Raw genomic sequence first — 10271 nt, 5'->3', positions numbered from 1 at the left:
TATCACTACATTACTGTTAGCATCATTTTGAGTTCATTAGCAATTCTTACGACATCACTGTCGCATCATTTTGAGTTCATTAGCAATTCTTCCAACATCACTGTATCATTATTTTGAGGTTCGTAGCAACTCTTACTACATGACTGTCAGCATCACTTTGAGGTTATTTGAAACTTTCACTACATTACTGTTAGCATCATTTTGAGTTCATTAGCAATTTTTACAACATCACTGTAGCATTATTTTGAGGTTTTGAGGTACCTTTGTTTGTAACCTCGTCCCCACTGATCCTGGATCTACTCGACGTTCCTTCCTATTAAAAGGAAGGTTTTCATCACCACTTTTGCAGGATGTTCTGCTGATGGAGATTTGTTGGGTGGAGGTTCATTGATGGAGTTTGGTGCTGGACCTGCTCTACTAGTAAAGAGTCAGGAGAGAACTTTGTTGTGATTTGGTGCAATACAAATAAAATTAACTTGACCAGTGTCATTTGTGGTCTTTTGTTAATTTCATGCCACATTAAATTATTGTTGGTCACTTTTCTAGCAACAGTCTCACAGCGTCAAGACAAGAACACTTCTACTTTTGATGATGACAGTTTGTTCAACACTGAACTTCATCCAGTCCCATGTTGTCAAACACTGGAACCTCCACAGCACCTGAACAGGGACTTGAACCCTGGACCCTCAGATTAAAAGTCTGATGCTCTACCGTCTGAGCTCCTCAGGCTCTTTCTACAGCATTGAGACAGGAACAGAAACACCTGTGAAGGTCAAACTGATGCTTTCTTGACTTGTTCAGTTCTCCATGTTAAAGTCCACCAGGCTTTTGATTGGCTCTGATTCTCTGTGGCAAAATCCAACAAGAGGCTCCAAAAATGTCCTGAATGTCACAAGAATGCACAGGACAAGATGTTAGTTTCCTTCATGTCTGCAGTTCCTCCACTGGAAAGTAAAGTCAATGCTGCTCCTCTGCTGAAACCTGGGATCGGACCAGGGACCTTTAGATCTTCAGTCTAAGGCTCTCCCAACTGAGCTGGTTCAGTTCTGAGTGAGGGCCCTGCTTCTCTCATTTATAATCTCTTCCACTCTCACTGGACCTTAGAGAGGATTGGAGCTTCTGAAGTCATGACACATTGAACAGTTCTCCAGGACCAAACTGAACGAACTGAAGAAGCTTCTTGGAACTCTAAACTTCTTAACTCGCTTTCTCCAAGAACTGTGCCTGGACGAAGGCCGTTTCCAGCTGTCCTTCAAGCTGACGAGGACCAAGTTTGATGACCTGTTTGGAGGATATCAAGGATGGACACCAACTACAGGCCCCAGGTCCGTTGACATGACTTCCCTGACACCAGGGGAATGTCAATGCTGACAGGTTCTCTGGACTCATTGTCATGAGAATTTGTCACATCAGTTGAATATCTTCACATACGTGAATTCATTGAAGGAGTGTGGTTCTGGACCTGCTCTACCTGTCAAGTGTCTTGAGAGAACTTTTGTTGTGATGTGGCACAATATAAATAACATTGACTCTACAATAAATCGACTCTTTCCCCCAACCGTTTAAAGCAAACAGCCGTTCCCACTGATCCTGGATCTGCGCAACGTCCCTGCTTTTTAAAAGGAAAATTGTCATCATTGCTTTTGCAGGATGTGCTGGCTGATGGAGAATTGTTGGCTATGAACTCACTGAACTCAGTCCAAGTCATTAGTTTTGAGCAAACTCATGACTCCTGATGTTTAACTCAATTGTTTGTTAAACACAGAGATCCAGGTGTAGTTCCTCTATGTTCATCCACTAAACTAGAATAGAGTTCTCCTCTTTCCATGGTGGAACAAAGAAGGGGGAGGGTCAATAAGAATATGATCTTTGGACGTTACAGCATCTAAAGACTCAAATCCATATTTAAGGATACATATTTGAGAGGGAGGAAACAGTGATGGGAGGCTGGAGGCTTGAAGGGCTTGATTTTTAGCGGCCAGTGAAGCCACCTTTTGCTGGCTGAGTCCCAGAGACTCATGGAGGCTCTTTGTGGAGGATTTCCACGAGAGAGTCCAGCATCGGAACTTGTTAGTTTCCTGTCAACTGAGTCCAGGATGTCCCCGAGGTCCTTATTGGGTGATGAGGGTGCGCTGGACGGTCGGCTTCTTTTGGGAAGTGGGGTCGCCACGTTACCGGTCCTCCCCACGACGGGTCGGTGGCAGCACTCGTCTACGTTCTCCTGCAGACTTTCTGCGGTTCCTTCTTCCAGATTTTATTGATGAGGATTGTTGTGGATGAGAGAATTGAAAATTCCTGACTGCATTTTGAGGTTTTGATGATTCAAACTGTGTAGATTGGCGTTAAGAAGTTAGCTTGTTAGGATAAATTCAGGTGTGAGCCACCACACTGAATCAGGCACAGGTAGGACGTTCACCCTGACATGGAACATCAACAGTTTAACGTTGCTGGCAGGACTCCAACCTGAGCAGGGAGACCCCAATGGATTTCTAGTCCATCGCCTTGACCACTCGGCCACAACAACCACATTCACACACACATTTGAAGAGGATGGATATTCACAAAATGATCTTAATTTCTGTCACAAGCCCATTTGTGTGAGGTCCTATTTTCTCTTTTTCAGCATTCCTTTGTTTCCAGGTCTCTAATAAGTGCAGAATTACAAAGACAAGCAAGCTTGATCCATCCTGGGCAGGTGATAGGAGCCATTGACCACTGGCCAGAGACCCTGGCACAGACGTTGGGGGTGGTGAGAGAGAGCATTTCTACAATTATATTCTACATTTATAGAAGTCTACAGTCCTACAATTTCATTGAGCAGACGCTTTTGTCCACAGCCACGTACGTACATCACATGTATAGAATATATATGTTCCTCTTTCATCTACTGATTAACCACTAAATGCAGTCAAATGCCAGTAAATTCTGAGTATTTATTCATTATTCATGATTATTTATTATTTTTGAATCCATTTTCACTGTCACTCTTCTGTTCATTTTCAGTTTGATTCATAAAAATGAACAAACTTTGACGTGTTTTCTTCTCTTGTGTGTCAACAACTTTGGATTTGGAATCTCCTGACAAACAGACCACATGACCAGGAGGAAGTGTTGTTGGTGAGTTTGGCCCCTGAGCTCAAGACAGTTGGGACCAATAAAGGACAGCTTCAAATGCAGCTGTGAAGCCTCGTTGTCAGCTGGGAGGAACGACAGGTGTCTCCCTCTAGTGGCTCCTCACAGCAACACCAGCCTCATTTCATTCACATGCATCCACCACCTCACTACCAAAGGCCAGTGGGCCTGGACAGACAGGAGAGTTTCAAGTGTTGGACAAAGGTCTTTAAGATGTTCTTATTAATTCTATAACATCTGAGATTAAAATCTATGGAATTACAACTAACAAGCAGCCAAACACCTGATCAGATGCTCCTTCATCAGGCTGAGAAGAATCAATCTAAACTGGGATGAAGAAAATTAACTGAGAGGAGAAACCTCCTGATTGGATGACATGGACCCACCTGATCCATGTCAGCCTTGTTGGAGCAGAAAGAGGTGGATCAGAGGAATCAGTGGATCAAGACTCAGGTGGCAGATGAAGAGTCTCTGTATTCACAATGGAGTCAGAGAAATCTTCCAACGTGAGAGAACGTGACAGACCATTTTATACCAAAGACAGGCTGTGTGTGTGTGTGTGTGTGTGTGTGTGTGTGTGTGTGTGTGTGTGTGTGTGTGCGTGTGTGTGTGTGTGTTTATGCGCAGACTTTTCCCTGGAACAACGTTTTTTATTTGAAGCAAGAAAGCAAGAGCCTCCAGATCAAAGTCAGAATTGATGATGATGTCATCAGGGCTTTGATAGTGTATTTATTTGTACCTAGAATTCTGTCTTTGATCTCAAGAGCACATGAAAGAAACTCAACTTTAAAAAGTATATGAGAGCATTCAGCTTGGTTAGAAAACATTTTGACTGTTGAACAGTAGAGTTTGTTAGAAACCGTTTACAACACTCAGAATTAAATTGAAGATACAAAAACCTTCCACACTTAAATCCTGTCTCTAACTTCAAACTGGGGATGAACATTTTTATAATCAATCTGTCTCTATGTGTTGGCCCTGCCATGGACTGGTGACCTGTCCAGGATAAACCCCGCCCCTCACCTGAGGGCTGCTGGGATAGGCTCCACCCCCACGAACCATTGCAGATCATCAATGACCAAAGCTACGAAGGAGGATTACAGAGTTTGGGAGTCAGTGACTTAATAGAGTCTAACAAAGGGTTGGACCTGAATGAGACAGTCACCCTTCAACATGGGGCCATGGCAGAGTGAACCAAGAACACTACAATGGGGGTGAGAGTGGAGCCATGATGGATTCACAGTTCATCACCTCCACCATCATGTGGACCACCTGATCACCTCTCCCTCAACCTCTAAGTAACTCATTCCCTGACCGGGAATCGAACCCAGTCCGCGGCGGTGAAAGCGCCGAATCCTAGCCACTAGACCATCAGGGACCACACTGAGCTCTCCAACAACAGAGACTATAGACAATGACTCAAGAACACAGGACTCTGTGGTCTCAGCTTGAGATGCAGAGGGTCCACCAAGACCACCAGACACCTCAGCCTCCTAAAGACAGTCCACCCCCAGGATCCTGCCCCCCTCTGCTCCAACTCAGCCCTCCATTCATAACATGACTTTCGCTGCGTCCGAACTGCCAAGTACCAACCTACGTCCTCCTGCTACAACCTGAACATGGCGGCACCACTCAGACACCCGAGAAGATTGGTGGTGAAGCACGACCTCTGCTGGCAGAGCACAGATACCGCAATTAGGTAGACAGCACCAACGAAAGCCCCACCTGCTGGCCTGACTGTGGTACTGCACTCCACTCTGAACAAACCCTTCATCCATTCTCTATTATTAAGCACGTTAACGCACCTGTACAGGTGTGTTCACATTATATACATATTATATATTTATGCTTGGCCGTTTTTGATGAACTTGGGCGGTACTCTGGCGCAGGGATGAGGTCATGGAGCTGATCTGGGAGCAGTCCTCATGTTAAATGCTGTGATGAAGGACAGTGTGGAGGAAAAATGGGTCAAATTTAAATTGTCAACAGTTTAACGTTGTTGGCAGGACTCCAACCTGAGCAGGGAGACCCCAATGGATTTCTAGTCCATCGCCTTCACCACTCGGCCACAACGACCACATTCACACACTTTTGTAGGAGACTGAAATTAGACAATGAAAGTTCATGTCAGCACAGTCAAACATTTTTTTGTCCTCTCTCAAAGACAAACTATTTGTGTGTGTGTGTGTGTGTGTGTGTCAGTGTTGTGACTGAGCAGTGAAGAAGACGACCTTCTGACTCCATTTTCTTTGTTGCTCTTCTATCAGTTCCTCAGTTTCTCTCATCAAGTGAAGCAGCTTTGACAGGTTTACTTCTCTGTGTGTTCACAACTTTGGTCTTTAAACTCCTGACAAACTCACCACGTCACACATTTGGTGAATTAAAGCAACAAATAATGACATCATGATGATTCAGGTTAGGGGGGCACGGCCTGGAGGCAGAGTGGCCGTCTAGCAGAGTTGCTGGTTCAGTTCTCACTTCAGCTGGTGACCATGTTGAAGTGTCCTTGAGCAAGACACTGAGCCCCTCATTGCTCCTGATGACCAGCATCCAAGACCAACAAGCTTCTGATTGGCTCTGATTCTCTGAGGCAAAGTCCAACACAGGAAACAGAAACTCTTGAGGTTGTCTCACATTTTTTAAAGAAACTCAGCACAGGACAGTGATAGGAGGCTGGTTTCCTTGATGTGGGCTTCACCTCCACTGCTGTCCACATTTAAATGCTGGCTGATGCTGGTCCCCTGTTGAAACCTGGACCAGACCAGGGACCTTCAGACCTTCAGTCTAACGCTGTTCCAGCATTGGATGAAAGAGACTGGTGCTCTCATCTTCTTCAACATTGACTTGTTCTACCAGGACAAGAGAATCTGAGCTTGGATGTCATTTAGCAGTCAAAGGCTTGTTAAACTGGTCAACATCAGCTGGTGTTCACTCTGATGATGTAGCGATGGTCTGGATTCTTCCTTCTGGAGCACCAAGCTGCTGGGAAGAAGCCTGATGATGTCAGAGTTGTGTTCAGTGGCTCCTGCTGGGTCCATTTCTGACAAATGGGCTCCAAAGAGTTCAGCTGTTTCAAAGGCTCAGAGAAAGCAGCACATCATGGTGGTCAGGAGACGAGGTGGCCGAGTGGTTAAGGTGATGGACTGCTGATCCATTGAGCTCTGCAGGCGTGGGTTCCAATCCCATCCTCGTCGTAGGAGACTTTGGTTTCTGCTCCTAGATTCTGGAACGACTCTGAAGTGTGAGGCTTTTCAAGAGGAGATCCTGCAGCACCAGAGAGCTGCAGTTCCTTACAACACCACCTGTTGAGTTGGGTGGCAGCAAAATACTTTCTAACTATAGTATTCAAGGTTTATTACGATTCCACAAAAATACTTTCTAATTTATAGTTTTAAAGGTTCATTCCACGAAAATACTTTCTAATTTATAGTTTTAAAGGTTCGTTCCACGAAAATACTTTCTAATTTATAGTTTTAAAGGTTTGTTCCGCCAAAATACTGCTTTCTGTCCAACTTCTCAGTTTTAAAGGTTCCTTCAGTTGAGGGCTCCTGGTTCTGTGTGAGGGGTTGAGGGTCGATATGGGATGATGAGGAAGATTTCATGTCACGATGGTCCTGCTAAAGTAACTGAGAGTCATGACATCAAACAATGTCATCAAAATACGCTTGAACTCTTAAAATGGCAATAAAATCTACTGGAATCATTTTACCACAAACACTTTTATTGTGTTTTTGTGAGCATCATTTTTCAAACATTATAACATAAACTTTAAAAAGGGTCCATTCACTAACACTCTTACTTGAAGGTAGTCACTGATATCAGTAAACAACTGATAAAGATTTGTGTTCATGTTTTAATTCTCTACACTGACCTGTGCTGAGACACTGGACCAGAGAGGAAGACCTGCTCAGCCTCCTGCATGGACCAGTTCTGCAGCTCAGTGATGACGACGAGGGATTCAGCATTGAGTTCATTTTAAACTTTTTGGAGGAAACAACTGTAAATTAACCAGCAGTTACTGGTGATGCTTCACAGTTTCCAAGCTCAAACGGCCTCCTGCTTGTTGGACTCACAATTTCCAAAAAAATGTAGACATCAGAAGTCAAATCATGTTTTTGTTTGGTTTTGTGTTGTTTTGTTTTTTACTGGAGGAAAACTTCAAATTGTGATGATGTGTCTGACTTAGAAACTGAACCCCCAAAAATCAAAAAGTCTCCTTCTTCTGTGCCGTGATCTCTGAGCTGATCATGATTGATCTCATCAATAATCCTTGGCAGCCGACCAGTCACACACAGCCCCCCCCCCCACACACACACACACACACACTGAGACATGCAGCAGCTCACAGTAACTGCCTCCGTCACACAGCAGATAGACTCCTTTCTATAACAAGATCAGCAGTAGAAAATGGATGGAAGTGATGATGAACTGATGAACAGGTGATTTGTCCAAAAGTCAACATCAGATTCATTTCCCATCTGTGGAAGCAGTTTCATCTTGAGGTTCCAGGTAAGAACAGCCAGCTGTGGGCTGACACACATCTCTTCAGGAGCACTTCTATGCTCCAAACTTGCCAGGTTGAATTGTGTCTGTATTCTGAGGGCAGCAGGAGGACGGAGGAGTGAGGACACGCACATTTGGAACTGAGAGCAGCTGTGTGTGGGATTTCCCCAGCAAAGATGAAACCAGCTCCTTCATGCTGGCGATGAAGGCTCACAGTCACACTGACCCAGCTACAAATACTTTGATATCCAACAGACAGGTTTCTCTTCTGGTAGTTTGTTATCAACTGTTGTCACATTTATGGATTAATTTAGCTGTTAAGATGAAGGCTCCAAAGGACCAGCTGGAGATGCCGGGGATTGAACCCGGGGCCTCATACATGCGAAGCATGCGCTCTACCACTGAGCTACATCCCCTCTGGTAGAGTCACTGTTTAACTGATGCAGCAACACAAACACAGACACAACATTTTTATTCTTTATTTTAGAAAAAAAAGGAAGTCAGCCTGTGATCTCAAAGGCTCTGTGATCTCAGTAGTTTCACTGTGATGTCAGCCCACACAGCCTTAGACCACAGAGGCAAGTTAGGCTCCAGGAAGCTGAGGCTGCTCCGTTCTCAGTCCAGTCCAGAGTGTTGGTTTCCCTCTCTGAAGCTTTCCAATCCAGCCCAGATCCTCTCTGACTGGCAGGAGTCTTTGACCAGGAAATGAGAATTGTATTGAACGTCTGCTCATCCTCAGAATGAAGTAAAAGTATTTGTGTTCCTAAAATAATGTATAGATGCTAAGATCAATTATTAACATTGATTGACAGCTCTAAACTGACCCATCACCACTATACAGTTGCAAACTGAGGACTGGAATATTTAGAAATCCACAGTTGCTCATAACAACTGGTAGTACAAGTTCACAGTAGAGACGACTGTAGGAAGTAGCAGTTGTGAGCCTTGAAGAAAATGCAGTAAAGACAGGAAGCCCCATCACATTGTCAGTGTTTCAGTGACTGGCATTGTGAAGAGACTGAGACAAAGTCAGTTATGAATGGAGGGCTGAGTTGGAGCAGAGGGGGGCAGGATCCTGGGGGTGGACTGTCTTTAGGGGGCTGAGGTGTGTGGTGGTCTTGGTGGACCCTCTGCATCTCAAGCTGAGACCACAGAGTCCTGTGTTCTTGAGTCATTGTCTATAGTCTCTGTTGTTGGAGAGCTCAGTGTGGTCCCTGATGGTCTAGTGGCTAGGATTTGGCGCTTTCACCGCCGCGGCCCGGGTTCGATTCCCGGTTAGGGAAAGAGGTATTTAGAGGTTGAGGGAGAGGTGATCAGGTGACCTTTGGCCTTCCAAGCTCACCTCCCCTTCAAGACTGCAGCTGCTCAAGAATGCAGCTGCACGTGCATGGACAGGAACTAGGAGGAGAGACCACATCACCAATCCAGAACAGAGTTTAAAATCCTTCTCCTCACTCTTAAAGCTCCTAAAGGAAAATTCCAGCTAAAAAGGAACCTCAGGTGTGTTCTTGTGTTTTTATTATTTCCAACGATTGCAAGGATTTGGTTTGAGAGCATCCATGTCTAACTAGGTTTTGGTGCATACTGCTAATTAGCTCCCAACACGGGTCCTGGGGGCAGCAGATAAACAGACAAATCACAACAAGAACATCCACTCAAAATGGCAGAACACCTCTGTGGTGAACAAGTAGAGCCTCTGCATGGAAACAAAAACACTGAGAACTTTGAAAGAGAACAGAAAGTTTATTAAAAGACAAGTTTATAAGGACAGTTAAAAGGTGTCTAGACGGCTGTTTACACTTTAATTCAGCTGTAGAAGAAGAAGACCTTCACTGTGAAAACTCATCCTGTGTTACAGCCGCCCCTCCAGGACGGTCAGGGACCAACTTCAGTCCTGGTCCTGATCCACCGGAAATCCAAGCAATCCCTCCCATAGGAACCATGTATTTGTTAAAGCAGCGCTCGCTGTGTCTGTGTAGGAGCCGGTACTGAGCGTATACTGCATGTGTACTACTACTAAAGGTACTTCACCAGAGGCTCCAGCTGATGTCACATATTTCTCCATCAGCTGGATGACATCACTGATATCAGAGACTCCGCCCACTCATTTATTTTCACACATCTCAAAGACAATTCAGTGTTTGATCAGGATCAATACTTCATGATAAAGATCAGTACTTGGTGCCAAGTGGATCTTTGATGGTGACCTCAGAGAAATCAGATCAGCCCTCACACCCTCCTGTCCAATGGTGGCTCCATGATTTCAGCTTCATCCTGTTTCTTTCCTGATGTGTTTTCCCTTCTGCTTTCAAAAACTCTTTACACCCACAACCCTCAAGTCTGGCCTCCACCACCATGATTAGTTTCAGTTTAATCCACTCACCTTCCTTCATTCGTTGCAGTGTCCCAACCAGAGACCAGTCAGGTGGTCTCTGTTCCTGCAGTCATACTGGATATTCGCTATGTGAAGGGGACCAACAAAGTGGTGGTGGACGTGTTGTCTAGAGTTCCTCAGTGTGGTAATTGATTGTGAACTGTTTTCCTCTCTCTGGTTCTCCTCTTGTCTTTTCCTAGCCTCTTAAATTGCAACAAGAGATGCTGGACCACCGGAGCAGGCCACTGGTTCCCCTCCTGAT

The 10271-nt window shown here is 44.9% G+C and overlaps 2 non-coding genes across 2 annotated transcripts; one reads left to right on the top strand and one right to left on the bottom strand.

The window, feature by feature from the left end:
- Positions 1-7979: 7979 nt before the first annotated feature.
- trnaa-cgc (transfer RNA alanine (anticodon CGC)) lies at positions 7980-8051 on the bottom strand. The gene has a single exon. It is a non-coding gene; the product is annotated as a tRNA-Ala (tRNA).
- A 795-nt stretch (positions 8052-8846) lies between these two features.
- trnae-uuc (transfer RNA glutamic acid (anticodon UUC)) lies at positions 8847-8918 on the top strand. The gene has a single exon. It is a non-coding gene; the product is annotated as a tRNA-Glu (tRNA).
- Positions 8919-10271: the final 1353 nt, after the last annotated feature.

This window comes from Aulostomus chinensis, chromosome 1 (genome assembly GCF_037954235.1).
Source record: "Aulostomus chinensis isolate RoL2024-O1b breed Wild chromosome 1, RoL_Achi_v1.0, whole genome shotgun sequence".
Classification (NCBI taxonomy): Eukaryota; Metazoa; Chordata; class Actinopteri; order Syngnathiformes; family Aulostomidae; genus Aulostomus; species Aulostomus chinensis.
The sequence above is the reverse complement of the archived record's forward strand: the minus strand, read 5'-3'. Positions and strand labels throughout refer to the sequence as shown.